This window comes from Equus quagga, chromosome 1 (genome assembly GCF_021613505.1).
Source record: "Equus quagga isolate Etosha38 chromosome 1, UCLA_HA_Equagga_1.0, whole genome shotgun sequence".
Taxonomy (NCBI): domain Eukaryota; kingdom Metazoa; phylum Chordata; class Mammalia; order Perissodactyla; family Equidae; genus Equus; species Equus quagga.
This window is the reverse complement of record NC_060267.1, coordinates 67,357,899-67,377,276: the sequence shown is the minus strand read 5'-3', so window position 1 is coordinate 67,377,276 and position 19,378 is coordinate 67,357,899.

Sequence of the window (19,378 nt, the reverse complement as noted above, 5' to 3'; positions counted from 1 at the left end):
GTAGGGCCAAGAGCAGCATTCTGCTGTTCTCTGGGGTGACCAGATTGTCTAGGGTTATATCTAGTGCTTAGTCTTTCTCTTCCAAAGTTTGATAGTTTCAATTAAAGAAAGATCTGTTTTCCTGGCCATAATCTGAACTCTGACTTGACATTGTAGCCAGAAGACTGTAAATCTTTAAGAAAACTTTCAGAGATATTGAGAACATAATGTTGGTTGAAATGGACAAGAAGAAAAAACCCCTGCAGTTTCCTTTGAGAAAGGTCTGAGTAGTTATTTATTTAACTCATAGCCAAGTGGAATTTTCCAGTTGTGGTAAGTGTGGCCTGAAAAATATATATTTAACAAAGGAGAATTTAAGATAGTTTAACAAAATACAGTCTTTTATATTTAAGAAGTTGATATTTTCCAAAAGTGTTTGCCTCTATTACACATTATTTCTTTGGTTATATACTCAAAGATAAGAAACATTTTTGTTTCTTGTTCCCATCTACAAATAGCTTTGCGAACATTTTAGTAATTTATGTTTCCCTTAGTATTGAGTGAGATTGAATACTTTTCTGCAATTCTTCTACTATTTTTAGTTCCAGTTTTCCATATCTTTCCAACTAATCAATTTAAGAAGTTTGCCACCTCTCCAAACAAATGGATTTTTAGAGATATTGATGTGTATTACATCAATTTCCCAGCCAATATCAGCCATAGAAAATACAGAAAGAATCTTTAGCAATCAGTGCTCACACATGCATACATGGTCGTATATTTATGTTATATATATTATGCATAACATGTTTATACATAATTCAGGGTAAACAACATGTTACTGCATAGGTACTATTTTTATTGTGGTAACATTGGTTTAAAACATTATATAAATTTCAGGTGTATATCGTTCTATTTTGGTTCCTGTGTAGATTACATCATGTTCCCCACCCAAAGACTAATTAACAATCCTTCATCACACGTATGTGCCTAATCACCCCTTTCAATACTTTTTAAAATAAATCTTTACTAAATGCTTATGCTTAGATGCATTCAAAAGCAGTTGTAATTGTTCCTTCACATTGGTTGTTGGAACATTATATTCTGTAGAAGAGCATGTATATTTCATGCATATGGCCTAAATTTCTTTTTATCCATTAATAGCATGTACACAATAGATCTAAACCCAATCACATTAGTAATACAAATTCTATTCAAGTAATTCTTTACTCAACATGCATTCTTTGTCTGTACTTGTGATCATTCATTACTGCAAAGAGTTAGCATTAGGGCTGTAACCTATTTCTCCTTTATTTGAGATACCCAGGAAAGAGAGAAAGATGAGCTGTGAAATACACCTTAAACATGCTGATTCCTGAAATTCTGGAAGACACACTAATAGGGCTTACTAGGAGGGAATGACCTTTTCTATGAAATGCTCTTAGCAGTATGCACTTGTCTGCATATTTGTTACCTGTCAAATCTTTGAAATCCTTCTGGTCTAGGGAACAGAAGAAGTGTGAGCATGTTGTGCTGTTTTTGCTTACCCTATGGATGACCCATACATCTGAGCTATAAGAACCCCACCATGGTGGGAAATATACAGGTCGAAAGAAGCAATAAATGGAAATAGGGGAAATTATGGCAAACAAAGGATGCTCATAAGTGAGTCATGATTTCAGCTAAGAATGCAATCAAACTATTTCCACTAGAGTCCTCGGAGCAAGAGAATAGGGCTATTAGTGATCTCCGTCAAATCTTAGCAGTCACTAGTGGCAGACACTGGGAGAAACCTCAGGATTTGTTTTTTCAGAAAAGAGGAATTGGACTCTTAATGATTTATGAGCTCTGCCCCAAAACTCCACCTAGGTAATTTGGTGAAAAGATGTCAAACAGTACCCCTGATAACTTATCAGTAGCCACCTACTACCTACCTACCATTTGATTCACAGTTTATATTTACCATTCTGGTTATTTTTCTGATGATCTGAGAAAAAGAGTACCAATGAATCATAGAGGGTGGAGAATGTTGAACAGCAGAACTTCTGTCACTCTGTGTGGCTATTAATCAAGGTGATGCATTGCTAAGACAGCTGCCTGGGTGTGACAGAAAGCAGATTGTTCCTGCCTTCCCAGCATGTCAGAAGTTTATTTGCTACACTGAATATGTAGAATGTGAATGTGAATGGAATGCGTTTAAAGAAGGTGCAAATGGAACCTGAAGAGCCTCAAGGGAGCTCAGTTTGGATGTAACTGGGTGTCCTGATATTACCAATAATACTCCTCTGGAGATATGTAAGGGACCTTTATGTGATACCTTATATCATACCCAGATGGGATATACTAGGGGATTGAATATACCTAAGTGATTGTTTCATTGGGTACATAATGTTTTTGGGTGCATATAGCTTCTAGAGTTGCACACAAAAATATAAATATTCAATGGCAGTGACATATACTGTTGCTTGATCAGAACTGGCCATGCAGCCAAAGATATTCTGTGAAGATTTAAGGAGTTGGTTTTGGAATACTAAGGTGGCCAAAATAACATTGTAGAGCCTTGTCATCAGGAGTAAAAGACTTGCTAACCCAAACAGGAACACTAGAGGGACCTCTATTTCAGGAGAATGACCATGGCTGGAATCAACCTGAAAGACTTAAAAGAAATGGACTAATTGAATAAAAATTCTCATGGAAAAGCATTAAAATGTTGGGAGAAGTCTTGAACTCTCATATAGAAAGGACTAGTGGGTATTCTAATATTTATGAAACCCAATATTTTTAAAGTTCAATGATTGACAGTGCTAGAGGGGAACAGGGAGTTGTATTTATAGGATTTGGTGTAAGTCTAAATTAAGGCAGGTTGTCACTGGACATTGTGGCAAATATTATTCTTGAATGGCCTTGGCAGTCAAATTGCTCTCTTTAAATGCAAAAATCAGTAAAGATTCATCTCTTAAAAGTAAATTTGAAATTCTCACAATATTCCAGATTGATTTGCCAATGGAATGGATGTTGGTTCCCTTCAATAACACACAAAAAAATAACATGGACCTTCTCTATGATGCAGATGCTTGGGATTGGATAGATCAAAGAACAATACTGTGTTTTCACTGTTGCAATATTACGTAGTGGCAACCATTAGCCAGTACTTGTAAAACCTATATTAGGATATGTGGGATATGGTTATGAACATAAAGCAGACTGATCCCAGAATTTACTGAAATATGGCTTCTTATCCACAGACCAGTCAATGAGAACATGTGATACATAAGAATTTCTGTTGGAAAGGAAAGAATAATTATGCTTCAGTTTTCTTCCTGTTGTATGATGTGTTACACATTAATCTCTCTTCCCACAGATACATGATGTAACAAAAGGGTTGGTAAGTTTATTGATAAAATGGAATGAAAACCAAATTTAAGTAGACAATGACTTCAAGAATGAGAACATACTTTAGGAGATAGATTTGAAGCACAAAATTGATGGACTAGGTATGCAGTGGACAAAAAAAGTGAAATAAAAGGACACAGAAAAGTAAATGCTTTCATCATCACGTAAGACATTCTGTTTCTGCCTAGGATGTAGAAACCTCGAAAGAGCATCACTTCCAAACTAACAGAAAAAGCCAGATAATCTACAAAATCGTAATCTTTCATGAACTCATGAGATAGCTGAAGTAACAGGGAAAATAGATTAAATCCAGAGGGAAACAAGATGGAAACACTTGATCATCTCTTGCAGAGTATAGTACGAGGATATACTGGACACTATACAGATGAGAAAGAAAACTATAGAAAAAATTAATTACTAAAATCTGAGTCTGGTCTAGTGTACAGGTATGGAACCCATGAAGGTCAAAGAAATGTGTAGTTCAGGCCGACAGGCAGACTCTTTGTGGACCTCAACAAGGCAATCAGGAGAAAACCTGGGGCAAGGTGGAGGAGTGAATAAATCGTCTATCAATCATGCATGCCTGGAAGAGGAGAACAACTGCTATTAAAAGACATAGAGCCCCATCCAGATGCTTCTCTGCTACAAAAGCCTTAAACCAAAGGGAAAAGGGCAATAAGACCCATAAACCCCAGCACACAGGTAAAGACACATAGCACCTGGAGGAAGGATTAAAAATAATCCCTCTATTCATTGGGAAAGAGGAAGGAAACTGTCTTGTGTTCATATCATTAGATTTCTTCTATCACTGGATAAAGGTTAAGATCTCTGAAAAAGCCCAACCCCTGAGACCCAGGGAGAAAATGTTTTTTAAACCTTGTTTCCCACCACGAGTTTAGCAAATATGAAGCCACTGTCAAGAGCTCAGCTAAGCCTGATGGAGCCGAGCTCCCAGGAGTCAGAGTAGGCAATTGAGACAAGCCAGAATGAAAGTAACAGCCAAGCCTTCCATCACTTACTGCGATTGTATAGACAAGAGGCTAACCTGGAGAAAGCGCCAACTCCTTGTTACATTTCCCCACATGGAATGGCTCACCTTCTGATAAGGTGAATCATCACAGATATGGAGGTCACTCACTGTAGGGAAAGCCCGGAACAAACAGCACTTGCAGTTGTATGGACCTGGAGGCTGAAGGAGGGCAAGGGCCAAGGGCTAGGAGTGGGAAGGTACTGAGTACTAAGTCAGAGTAAAGTATCTTTAAGGTTTCCTTCCTCCTCCCAATAAAGAGGCACCTTGATAGAGGCACCTGAGTATGGCTTTTGCCAAATGGCCCAGATGCAGATGTTTCTGAATGGAGGCTCCTCCACCAGGAATGCAAATTTGTGTAAGAGCCTGGCTGGCTAGGGAGGCCTGAGTCCTCGACTGTAGCTCCCTTCAGAAACTGCAGTGTGTTGGCTGTGCACCAACTCTTGTGTGGGGAGAGCAGCTTTTCACCACAGGGACTGCCAGGTGAAGCCTTTGTAAATGCCTATGGTTGAGCCTAAAAAATCACTCTTTGGCTTTTTGGCCAGGAGCCAAACTAACAAGTAACAAGCAGTAACAGTCCACCAGTGTTGGACTGGCAATAATGTGAAGAGAGACTCCTCTGAGACACATGTACAAAGTGAAAGCTGAGTGTGGAGCAAAACATGGGAAGAACTCTCTAGGAACCCAGCCCTCACCTTAAGCACAAGGTAACAACAGAGGAATTTGAAGACATTGGTGCAAGAAAGGTAACCATAGCAACAGCACAACCAAAAGTATAGCCCAGTTCCTCATTAGCTTGACTCTGCCCACATACTAATGGCTCAGCACAAGAACAGGCATGCCGATTATCAGAGATAATTGATATTTACATTTTTGACTGTATTAATTATGATGTCTGGTCTCTAATTAAAGAATGAGACAGATGAAACAAAGCAAGAAAGGCAATCTGCTGTCAATAGACAAAGCAATGAATAGAATGAGACTCAGAGATAACCCATATGTTAATACTACCAAACAGGGAATATTAAATATCTACGAAGGATATCTTAAAAGCTCTAGTGAAATAGGAAGACACCATGAGCTAACAAATGGGGAACCTCAGCAGACAGGTGAAAACTATAACAAAAAAATCAATTGGAAATGTTAGAAATAAAGAGCAGGGTAACAAAGATGAGGAATGTATTTGTTTAATTGACTCATCAGTAGGCTTGGCACAGCCAAGTAAAGAATCAATGCACTTAAAACTATGTCAATAGCAATTACCCATACTGAAACAAAAGCAGAAAACAGAGCAGGGAGAAAAACAGAACAGAGCATCCAAGAACAGTGAGAAAATATCAAATCATTTAATATATGTGTCACTGGAATCTTGGGAAGAGAAGAGAGAGAGTGGGGTAGAGAGATATCTAAAGAGATAATGGCTCAGAATTTGCAAAATCAGTAAAAGATGCTAAATCACAGAGCTAATAACTTTAGAGAACCCCAAATAGGTTAAATACTTGAAAATAAAGACAAGATATATCATGTTCAAATTGCTAATAAGCAAAGCAAAGGAAAAAATCTTGAAGGCAACCAGAGAAAATCGAGAGCACATAAAAAGAAAAAAAATAGCAAACATGTCTTCATACTGTTAGAATTTGTGCAAATGGGTTGACCATAGAGTGCTACAAGAAAAGAAAAAAATACCTGTCAACCCAGAATGCTATAACCAGTGAAAATATCTCTCAAACTTGAAGATAAAATAAGAAATTTTAAATAGAATAGAAACAGAACTGAGAAAATTCATAAATAGTAGGTCAGCACTCTAAGAAATATTTTAAAAAAGTATTTAAGGCAGAAGGAGTAATATTCCAGTATGAAACTTGAACCTACACAATGAAATGAAGATGTCTGGAAATGATTCAATTTTTAATTTCTTTTAGAAATTTTGACTGATGATGTTTATTCTCTCTAAAATTTATTTTGTTGTCTAAATCTGGGATTGTCAACCTTTTTCTGTCAGGGGAGAGTGAGTAAATATTTTAGAGTTTGTGGACCATTTGCTTTTGGATGCAACTACTCAGCTCTACTGTTTTAGTGTGAAACCAGCAGACAATAGAAAAACAAATGGACTTGGCTCTGTTCTAATAAACCTCTACTTAAAACAGATGGGAAGCCAGATTTGGACCACTGTCCATAGTTTGCCAACTTCTTACCTAACGTAAAACTACTTTCAAGGCATTATGGATTTACAGCATAGATAAAAAAAAAAAAGTATGACAATATTAGCACAGAAGATGAGATGAAGGAATTGAAAATATACTGTCAAGTTTTTTTAACTATATGTAAATCAATATAATACCATGTAAAAGAAGACACTGATTAGTTAAAATACATACTTTAAACCCTGGGGAAACTGCTATTTTTAAACAGAAGCATACATACAACCCTAACAGTGGACATAAAATGGAATCATAAAACCCAGAATAACCAAAGGATGGGCAAAAAGGAGACACTAAATAAGAAACAACAAATGGACAAATAGAAAACAACAAGCAAGGCCATAGATATTAATGCATCCATATCAATGAGTACCTTCTTTGGAAATAGTCTAAATGCACCAAATGAAGACAGTGATAGCAAGATTAGATTTTAAATAAAGCAAACCCAACTATATGCTGTCTACATGTAACCCACTTTTTTTGTTGCTGAGGAAGATTCACCCTGAACTAACATCTGTTGCCAATATTCCTCTTTTTTTTGGTTTTTGCTTGAGGAAGATTAGCCCTGAGTTAACATCCATGCCAGTCTTCCTCCACATGGTATGTGGGTCACTGCCACAGTTTGGCTGACAGATGGGTAGGTCAGCACCCAGGGTCCGACCCTGTGAACCTGGGCCACCAAAGTGGAGCACACTGAACTTAACCACTATGCCACAGAGCTGGTCCTGTACAAGTAACCCACTTTTAATATAAGGACATACATAGGTTAAAAGTAAAAGAATGGACAAAAATTGTATTACATAAACATTACTCAAAAGAAAGGCGGGGTTGCTATATTAATATCAAAGTAGACTTCAGAAAAAAATATTACTAGGGATAAAGAGGGACATAATGATCAAGAAGACATAAAAATCATAAATGTATACTCACCTAACAATAAAACATCAAAATACATAAAAAATGACAAGACTGAAAAAAGATATAGCAATTCCATGAGTTTTTGGAGATTTCAGCACTTATCTATAGCAAAAGTAGACAGAAAATCTATAGCAATATAGTAAACATAAACAACACAATCAAATAATCTAATAAACATTTAAAGAACATTCCACTGCAAAGAGCAGAGTGCATGTTCTCAAATGCACAGTGAATATTTATCAATGTAGATCATGTTTTTAAATATTAAAAGACTTTTAAAATGAAAGAATTTAAGTCATGAAAAATGATTTCAGACTAGAAATCATAATGAAATCAAAGTTAAACCAGAAAACATAATGAAAAGATATCTGGAAAATTCTTAATTACTTGGAAATGAAGCCACATATTTCTAATAACCCAAGTATTAAATAGAAAGTCAAAAGAAAGTAAGATATTGTCCCGTCCCCCAACAATAAAGAATTATTTGGCCCAATATGTAAATAATGCTGAGGTTGAGAAATCCTTTTCCAGAAAATAGAAGAGTAAATAATGTAAAATTAATAATTTACATTAATTGGAAAAAAATAATGCTATCATTAGAACCAAAACCAGAAGAAGAAATCAGAAGAAAACCAATAACCTTAACAACATAGACAGGGGGATGCTCAATAAAATTATAAAAAATTTAATCCAGCAATATGCAAAAAACCTAATCATCATGTAGGGCCTATGCCAGGAGTGCAAGAGTAATTCAATATTTGAAAATAAGTCCATATAATTTTCCATATACACAAAGTAGAAAATAAAAAACTCTATGAGAATTTTAGGTATTTGATTGTTAATATGATGTTTAATTGGACATCTTTGGATCTAAGGTGCAAGGCTTTCTAGTTTCCAAATAGACATTTTGTGCAAGGCTTACAAAAAGAGGACAAAAGAGGATTATCTGTTTTAAGACCTCAATGTTGAGGCTCAGTCAGGAGTTGCAGACTCAGTTTTTTAGGGTAATTTTATTTCCAGCAACTTGTTGCTCTTCTCTGCTTCTGTGCTTTTGTAGGGACATGATAGGCCTGCTTATCCTCAAATCTGGAGGGCAGATTCTCGAGCTTTTGTTACTTACCTCTCAAAAGGCCTGTGTCCGTGAAAGATGTTGCAGATGCTACACTCTTGCCCCCAAGACCCACAGCTCCTTTGACTGTCAGTATTTTTGCATCTCAGTAATGTCCTTGATGAATTCACCAAAGTTTCTTCTGTATCTTTCTCTGCAGGTCAGTGGATGCTGACTCACTCAACATTCACATAATTAAAGGGAATCATTCAAGTGGATATTTGCAAAACACGTACAATCTGCTTCAAGGTGATTTTTGGCCTTCCTAAAAGACAAAAGCTCCTGGCAACATATAGCCAGCAGTTCATTATCATTATCATGTGTGCCACCCAAGGTACTCTGTTATAGATAAGAGTTTAGAAGAGAAGGCAAGTGATCTCATTAATTCACCATTTGTTTGTTGAGTCACTAGTAAGTACCAGGCACTGGTGATATGAAATTAATATATCATATCCATATTTTAGTAACATCACTCTAGAGAAAGTATGGAAAACATGTGGAAGAAAGAGAAAGGAGAAAGAAGGCTTTTGCAGGTATCCGAGTAAGAGATGATGACAGCTGAGACAGGGTAATGTAGTCTAGTCTTTCTTGACTAGTCTTGATAGTGTAAGAAAATACAGTTTGGACAAGTTTTGAGAAATAGAATCAGCATGATATGTGAATCAATGTGGACGTTACAGGAAGCAAAAGAATCAATATAAACATGAACAATTGGATAATGATGCAGTTGTCATGGATACAGAATACAGAAGAAAGAACAAATTTGATAGGAGAAGATACAAATTGTATTTTGAACAAGGTGAATTTTACATATCCAATAAGAAGTTTGGAACAAGTACTAAGATTTTAGAGATAAAGAATTGAGAGTAGGAATTAAGAGTAAGACTATTTCAATCAAACTGTAAGAAAGGAGAAAATTTCAAAGGCAGAGATTATAGAAGGAGTGGAAGGATCTGGTACAGACCTCTGGGGGAATGTAAACCTTCACGGGGCAGGAGGCACAGTTACAGAAGTATGAACAAATGAGCTTTAATGAAAGTGTAGAGAAGAGTTTTTAAAAAGAAGTGATATAACCCTGTTTAGAAGTCAAGGAGGATAAAGAGTAGAAGTGGGAAATGTATTTGAAAATCAGGAAATCTAGAATGACTATTGTGAGAGGAGTTTTATTGGATTTGAGTGTAGTGTAGGGGAGGAAAAACGTTTCCTCTTCCCTCTAGGTTCTTCTGGCTGGGCTATGAATTAAGTCCACATGAGACAGAATAACAGGAGAAAATCAAACAAAGCTTTATAACATGTATAAATGGGAGAAACCCAGGAAAGCTGAGTAACTCACTAGAATGGCCAAAGCTGTCACCTTAAATAGCATCTATAGCTAAAGACAAAGGAGGATGTTGTGGGCAGTGGTTTGGGGCTTCAAAGACAAGAAGGCAATTCACATGGAAATGGAAAAGCAAATGTTTGGTAAAGAGAACTTTGATAAGAATGGGTTTAGCAAGGACCCTCCTAGTCTATGGATACCCAGAGTTATCTATTGTAATGGTCTGTCCTGGGGATAGGCCTTTTACAGTAAATTTCTTTTAGGCGGTTAGAAGGGGAGGTCAAAGTTTCTTTCAGAGTCTTTCCTAAAAATAATCAAGGAAAGGCAAAGAGATGCATTTTGGGGTGGACAATTCTGATTCCCGACAGTAGCAACAGTAAAATTTGGTTACGTAATTAAACAACAGAATTTTCTTTTTCTTACTCTCTCCTGGATGTGAAGTTTTCAAGATTTGCTTTTGTTTTAGAAATAAAATCACTTGAACCAATGTAAGTAAGCCAAAAGATGAAGAACAATATAAATAATCTAAATCAATAAAACTGCAGAGAGAATGCATTCAAAACAACAAAAGAAATGTTTCAACTTCTATGAACTTTCGAGGTATAAAGAGTAAAGACAGTGCTGAGAGGACTAGTGCTGAACATCTTGAAAGTACATTAGGGATCTCAGATTTGCTACTGTAGCCATTATACCCCTCAATTTGTGAAAAGTTGCCAGCAGAAATACTTCATGTATTTAAAATCATAGTCACAGACAATCACCTCTGATTTCTTTTTTTAAGCTACAATTTTAAGAGTGTGAAACGCTCCTCAAAGAACATTTTCTTTTATTCATGACACTTAAAAAGCAATTTATTTTCCTGTGAAGATAATTATATGAGCAGATCACTCAAGTTCTTTCAATAAGCAAGATTTTGAGGTTGGTATATGTAATGTCACCCTACTAATTTTAGCGTGATGGTAGAATTGCTTTACATTGATATCATTGATCAATTTAGTCCTGAATATTTACTTAAAATTTAAACAAAGTAATATTTTTCTTCAATAAGGAAAAATAGGAATTGGTCATATATACACATTCACTCAATCTTGTGTAACCATAGCTAATTGAGGATATTCATTGACCCTTAGAGGAAGAGAACACCTAAATTTGTATCTGAGTTATCTGACATGGAGACTTTAAGAAGAAGGATGGTAGGGGAAAGGGAGAGGGGACATAACAACTTGATACCATTATGCATATTGTGGGGGATCAGAATTGGCCACTCCAAAATGTATCTTTTTGGCTTGATTATTTTTAAGGACAGGAGACTCTGAAAGGAACTTTGACCTTCCCCCTAACTGCCCAAAAGAATTTAAGATAGAAAGCCTACCCCCAGGACAGGCCATCACCATAGGTAACTCTAGGTATCCATGGACTGGGAGGGTCCTTGCTAAGCCCATTCTTATCAAAGTTCTGTCTCTCCTGGGTCACATTGTCTTTAGAGGGCCCAGCAAACACTTGTTTAACAAACATGTGCATTTCCATCTCAATGTAAATTGCCTTCCTCCTCTTTGAAGCCCCAAACCACTACCCTCAACATCCTCCTTTGTCTTTGGCTGAAGATGGTATTTAAGGTGGTGGCTTCAGTGATTTTTGTCAAGTTACTCAGTTTTTCCAGGTTTCTCCTATGTATACATGTTATTAACCTTTGTTTGATTTTCTCTTTTTTTCTGTCTCATATCAGTTTAATTCTTGGACCAGCCAGAAGGACCTAGAGGGCAAAGGAATTGTCTTCTCCCCCTACAACACTCTTGGACTGAGAGATGCTCTGGGAAAAATCATTGACTAAGTTAAGGAAGGGAGGGGGGTACACAGCTGAATATATGCCCCAAATGAGGAAATTCTCAACATTGTTAGCAATGAGAGTATAGATCACACAGAACTTGTAGAGCTGCAGAAGACTTCCTTGCCTTCAACACAGGGACTGTAAATAAGATATCAGATATATACATGGTTTACCTTCAGCATCAGTGTACCGTCCTGCAGTTAAATTTTGTCCTAAAGGTTTATTTTCCCTTAAACTGCTTTCAATATGCTAATAATTACTGTTTGCAGAGTAGGTGTCTAGAATTTTCCAGGTATATGGGTGCCTCTCAGAGTATTTCAATTGAAATAGGAAATATGGTTTGCAAATATTTTCTAAAGTTCCATAGATTGCACTTTTTCTTTGTTTCATTTGCTGTGTAGAAGCTTCTTAGTTGAATGTAGTCCCACTTGTCCATTTTCGCTTTTGTTGCTTGTACTTTTAGTGTCATATCTAAGAATTCATTGCCTAGACCAAAACGTGAAGATTTTCCCTTATGTTTTTTTCTAGGTCTTATGTTATCTTTAATCCATCTGGGGTTTATTTTCATGTATGGGGTAAGATAAGGATCCAATTCTTTTGCATGTGGATATACAGTTTTCCCAAATAATTTGTTGAAGAGATAGTATTTTTCCCATTGTGTATTCTTGGCACCTATGTTGAAGATCAGTTGATTGTATATGAGTGGGTTTATTTCTGAATGCTCTATTCTTCTCTTTTGGTCTATGTGTCTGTTTTTATGTCCCGTCAAACTATTTTAATTACTGTAGCTTTGTGTAATGTATCTTGAAGTCAGGAAGTATGATGCTTCCAGCTTTGTTCTTCTTTCTCAAGATTGCTTTGGCTATTCAGGGTCTTTTGTGGTTCTATATCAATTTTAGGATATTTTTAAATTTCTGCCAAAAATGCCATTGGAATTTTAATGGAGATTGCATTTAATTTGTAGATTGATCACTTTGGTTAGTATGGACATTTTAACAATATTTAAGTCTTCCAATGCATGAGCAGAGGATGTCTTTCTATTTATTTGTATTTTCTTTAATTTCTTTCAACAAGTCCTGTAGTTTTCAGCATACAAGTCTTTCACTTTCTTAGTTAAGTTTATTAGTAAATATTTTATTCTTTTTGATGCTATTATAAATGGAATTGTTTGCTTAATTTCCCTTTTAGATAGTTCATTGTTGGTGAAAATATTTGTAAACCATATATCTGATAACGAGTTGATATCCAAAACATATGAAGAGCTCCTATAACTCAAGAGCAAGAAAACAAATAATCTGACTAAAAAATGGGCAAAGGACTTGAATAGACATTTCTCCAAAGATGTCCAAATTGCCAATAAAGTACATGAAGAGATGCTCAACATTGCTAGTCATCAGAGAAATGCAAATCAAAACCACAATGAGATATCACCTATTACCTGTTAGGATGGTCATTATTGAAAAAACAGAGGAAAAAGAAGAAAAATGTTAGCTAGTATATGGAAAAATTGGAACCCTTGCAAACTGTTGGTGAGAATGCAAAATGGTGCAGCTGCTATGGAAAACAGCATGGAGATCCCTCAAAAAATTAAAAATAGAACTACTGCATGTTCCAGGAATCCCATTTCTTGGTATATATCCAAAAGAATTGAAATCAAGATCTTGAAGAGATATCTACAGTCCCTTGTGCTTGCAGCATTATTCACAATAGCCAAAATATGGGAACAACCTAAATATCCTTTGACAGATGAATGGATAAAGAAAATGTGGTATACATACAATGGAATATTATTCAGCCTTAAAAAAAGAAGGAAATCTTGCCATATGCAACAGCATGAATGAACCTTGAGAACATGATACTAAGTAAGATAAGCTTGTCACAGAAGGACTAAATACTGTATGTTTCCACATATATCAGTAGCTAAAATAGTCAAATTCGTAGAACAGAATTGGAATGGTGGTTGCCAAGGGCTAGGGAAAGAGGGACATGAGGAGTAGCTGTTCAGTGGATATAAAGTTTTGGTTATACAAGATGACTAAGTTCTGGAGATCTGCTATACAACATTGTGCTCATAGTTAATATTATGTTGTGTGCTTAAAAATTTGTTTAGATTTCATGTAAAGTGTTCTCACCACAATATACATAAATAAATAATAAATGCATGAGTTTAAATAGGAAAGGCTTAAAGAGAGATCTAGCACCAGCAACAAAAGATTTTGCAAGGACATCATTAGACATGAAGATCTTATAACCTTTGTTAGTATCCACTGCAGGCTAAAATTCAAGACTTCTGTGAAAAAGATGAATAAATAGTATAAGTAAACATAAATGATACTGGAAGAATTTGAGACAATACTAAAACAAAGGCTTTGAAATCTGTAGGTAGAAAAGGAATTTGGTATATGTATAATCCAGCTGTGATCTGTATAATTGAGCTGTGAGAAATGTGTGATCCAGCTGTAGTTTCTGTGGCTTTTGAGTAGGCAACCTCTCTTGATTCTGGACTTCTTTGTGTACACTGTTTTCTGGGAGACTCTTCCTCCTTCATCCCTTCCCCTGCATTTCAGTAACTCCTTCTCATCCTCTATCTTTCCAAAATCTAAGATCATAATAAATTCCATCCTCTGTCTTCCTACATCTGAGATCATAATAAATTTACCTGATATTATATGCCCATGGCAACGTGAACTTTCCATTTTAACCTAACCATACTTTATTGTAATTATGTCCTTTTTTAATACTAATCCCAAAACTTTAATATTTTTGAGGGCTAATAAACATTATACTCTTCATTCTTTTCCTAGTCATGGTAGGTTAGTGCTAAAGAAATACAGTTGAATTATTGAATAAAGGAAAGAATCAAATTGTAATCTACCATTTATTTGACATGGAATATCAGACAAAGCAATTATCTTTATACCAACAGAGGGAGTGATTAGATTATCTAAGATTACTTTAGATTTTGCAATAATTCCTTAAAGTTAGCATCAAAATTGGAGCAGATAGTAGGATGCCTTAAGGAATAATTGAAATTTAATCTTTGATCTTCAGTTATGTGATAATTCCTCATGGATTATTCAAGCATTTGGCAATTAGTTGAATATTGGGCAATTTCTAGTTTTCAAATACTTCCTGGATAAGAAATCAAAGTTGTTGAAAAAATGTTATTGGAAAATCAATATTAAATTATAGTTGTAACTAGTAACATCCTCTGTTGAGTCAAGCTTTTAGCCTCTTAAAAGATGGCATTGTCATGTTTAAACTGTTGATTGCTTTTTGTCATAATCATGTTTGGATGAAATGTTAGAACTATCTTTCTACAAGAGTTAGCTTTTTAGATACTGATTTTAAATCTATACAATAAATCATATTTGTGTTGATGGATGAAAGGGATAAAGGGGGAAATCTAACAGAGTTATCAAGGACAGTTTTACCTCATCTTTTCAAATTAAATGAGATGAAAGTAGGGAAACAAAAACTGGGCATCATAGGATTGTGTTTTATTTTTAAATTTTAGCAGTGCAAACAAAAATAGCTAGAAAAAATCCTGCTACTCTACTTTGGTAAATTACTATGGCATGCCATAATTAGCCTCATGAAAGTTAATCTATCAGTGTCTGCTTTCCAGGAAACTCAACCTAAGACGACTGATATCAGAAGAGGCCATGAAAGCAGATAATAGGGTGATGTCTTGTGGCTGGACCACTTGCTGCCAGACGGGCAATAAGAACCTCTCACTGATGATGCTTTATTTCTTTTTTTAAAGATTGGCACTTGAGCTAACATCTGTTGCCAATCTTCTGTTTTTTTCTTCCTCTCCCCAAGGCCCCACAGTACATAGTTGTATATTATAGTTGTAGGTTCTTCTGGCTCTGCTACGTGGGACGCTGCTTCAGCATGGCTTGATGAGCCGTACTAGGTCCATGCCCAGGATCCGAACTGGCAAAACTCTGGGCTGCCGAAGCAGAGCACGTGAACTTAACCACTTGGCCACAGGGCCGGCTCCACACTGATGATTCTTCTTGGTGGAACACAGAGAGATCCTGGCAGAAAAGAAAAATGCAATTGTTAAAATTTTCACTTTTGGTGACCTGGGGTGGTATACTGCAGGAAAGAAATGTATTAGTTGGTATAAAGTTTGCAGCATTTGAGAAACATGGGGAAAACAGTAACTATAAGGACAATGGAATTGGGTAGCTATTTACTAAGCACTATTGATGCTTGAACAATGATCAAATGATGAGAGCAATTAGTAGGGAAGTGAAATCTAAGTGCAAAAATCGGAGAGTCTCCTTTGTTTTATATAAATATTCCTTTCAAGAGTGAGCAGAGAAAACTGAGGACCTGGTCCAGGAATAAACCATCAGATTAGCTGAGCTCCTAAGGAAGTAGGTCTGATATGCCAAGGTAAAGGGCATGGTTCAGAAAGAATGGGACCTTGATCCAGGACCTTGAGGTGAGAAATTTGGATTGACGCACTGAAAAGTCTTGGAAATCCATATTCTTCAGGACCCTCAGAGCCTGTAGAAATGGTCCAATATTCCCTATCAAATGGTAGCACTAAGGCTTGATTGAAGAAGACAAAGAGACTTCTCCCCAATACAACATGTGCACCTCTCAGAATATGTACTTAATAACTTCTCTCCTTGCCCAATCCCAGTAAATAGGGTTAAGTTACAGTATGCCTGTTTAAGGATAAGCAGGGAACTATGAAAGGGACTATAACCCAAAAAGGTAATAAGACCTAGCTACTGTATACCAGCAGAAGCTGGGAGAGTGTGCAAGGGATATATTTCTGAGTGTGCTGGATCAAGGGGTCTTGAAACTACAATCAGGTAAGCTAGAGGTTATCAATTTGTGGGTGTCTTCTGGGATACAAGATTTAATATGATGGAAGAACCCTATGAGATGGTATAAACATGCTACTCGGGTGGCTCTTAAAAGCATGAGAAAAATGGCCCTGTAACCCACAAGCTTCCTAATTCAATTATTAGTTTTAACAGGTTATTTTATAGATTACTTTGGATTTTCTACATCTGCATTGTTTGTAAAAATAATAATTCTCCTTTGATATCAAGCAGATATTTCATGATCCATTAAGTTAATCATTATCTTGTCAAGACTAAATAGTCTCACTCTAAATTGTTGATCTTGTCCATTTTCTTTGAATTCAAGTGTCCTCATTCTTCTGTCTCATCTAACTCCTAACTTATCTTTATTCTTCATTTAATTTCTCATGTCAAAGGCTAAATCATGCCATGTGCCTTGGAACTGCATGGAGGTTACTCCCTCATTCTTTTGAATATTCTGCTACTCTTTCTGAAATGAATAATTCCCACTGGATTTTAAGTACCTTTAACAGTTTGAAAAGAAAATAAAAGAATAAGACAAAAAATTCCTTATACCATCGTCTTATATCTCAAGATACTACCTTATTTTCATCTTTTGCAGCAAAACTTCTAACATGTGTTCTAAGCATTGCCTTCACTTAGTTCCTATTCACACACTTTTCAAGCTGCTGTAATTCCAAATCCTATCACTCTACCCAAATTGCTCATCCCAGATCAGCAATAAACTCTCATCTAACTAAATGCAATGGAGATGCTTTATTCCTTATCTCGATACAGCCTTGATACATGAACTCTTTCTTCCTTGGTTTACATAGCAAAGAAACCTCCTACTTTTGCTCCTCTCTGTCTAGCAAATCATTTGCTGTCTTTTTGGAGGTGTATAGCTCTTTTTCCAAATATAAAATATTTGAGTTCTTTAATACTAATCTTCTGTTCTACCCTTTTCTCATTTTGTAGTATCCCTGGGAAATCTTGTTCATATCTAAAATGAAATTCCCACTTATACAAAGAAGCCATCCAAATTTTCATTCTCAGCATGTCTCTTCTCTGAGCTTGAGGCTTATATCTAGTTGTTTACTTGAGTTCTCCTCCTAGATCCTTAAAAGACAACTAAAATTCAATATATCCAAAACTGAGTTCTTGTTTCCCACTCACATAATAGTGTTCTTTTTTTATTGCTTTCTGTATTCATTAATGACACTACCTTCCAACCAATAATACTTAGAAGTTATGCAACTAGAGATATCATTCTGGACTCCTACCTCTCCCATAACCACCATATTGTATACCTAACTTTGGTAGGTTGAATTATGGTTCAAATTTTTCACACCCATGTAGTAAGATTATATATACACAGCATTTCCCATGTTCTTTACAATATTTCCCTCATATTTCCCCACTCCACTTATGTAATTAAGCTTACCCTCTTCTACTCTTGTGAACCACCATAAAAACAGCACGTCTCTTTATCCTAAGCCTCAGAATAAGGGCAAAAGGCAGCAAACCTGAACCCAAGCAGTAGCCTGGGGTCCCTTAATGCTCAGACAAGCCCAGTCCAGATAAAATCAATAATAGTTCATTTGCACATTTGCAAATCTGTACCCTGTGAGCATTAAAATATGTATTTTTGTTATAAGCCAGAATTGTCAAGTTTCTTAATATGGTGCAGAATCTGATGATAACATCACTAGTTATAGTAATTTTGCCTTCTAAATATCTCTTGAGTTGATTTATTTTTCTCCATTTCTTCCCTATACTCTAATCAAAGTTACTATTATTTTTTAAATACCGAAATAATTGCCTAATGACTACCTGTGTTTATTCTTGTCTCTTTATGTCTTATCTCAACATTACTTCCAGAGCCATCCTTTGGAGATATGAATTTGATCATAATACCTTCATTTTTTTCCATCATTCCTTTATTTTTATACACTTCAAATGTTGTTCTTTGCTTTTGCTCAAAGAGAAAAAATTTTCAAAAGCTTTTTTATAATTTGGCTTGTTGGTCTCGTTTTTCTCCCATGCTGCCCTATCCCCTCTGCTTCAATCAAACTAACTTTGGTTCCTGCACTGTCATATTTTCCTGGCATCAGAATTGTACCCATGTTGTTTCTTCCAATTGGCACACTCATCCAGTTTCTGTTTTTTCTAGTTAACTCTGTTGCTGTTCAGATCTCAGATCAATACCCATTTCTCAACAAATAATTCACATACTTCCTGACCAGATCACAACTCTATCACATCCTTGCATTACACTTTGGTTTTGTAGTACTTATAACACTTGATAATGTGTATCTATTCATATATTTCATTATTACTTCTATTTTCTATGAAAATGTTAGTTCTTGAGAGCATGATTCATGTCTACTTTTGGTGACCGTTATAATCTCAGTCAATAGGACATTGCCTGGTATATAGAACTTTCTCATTAAATAGGAATGAATAGATTTTATTTCAATCATTTCCTCCAGAAGCAGTCACACCAAAACTTATTGCTGATAAAAACTTTTGCATTGATGTCTCAGCCACATCCACTCATTTTGAACTGCGACAACATCTTTGTTGAAATTGTTGCTTGGTTTGCAGGCATATGGATATGCTACATCTGATTTTGCATATATGCAATCAAAAGTTTTTTCCACTTTGCAGATCAGCCAATTATGTTTTATTGTTGCCATTGATTGCATTGGATTACTGTTATTCATTTTTAAAAGAATATGTTTTCACATCTCTTAAAATATGGCTCAGAGTGGAAT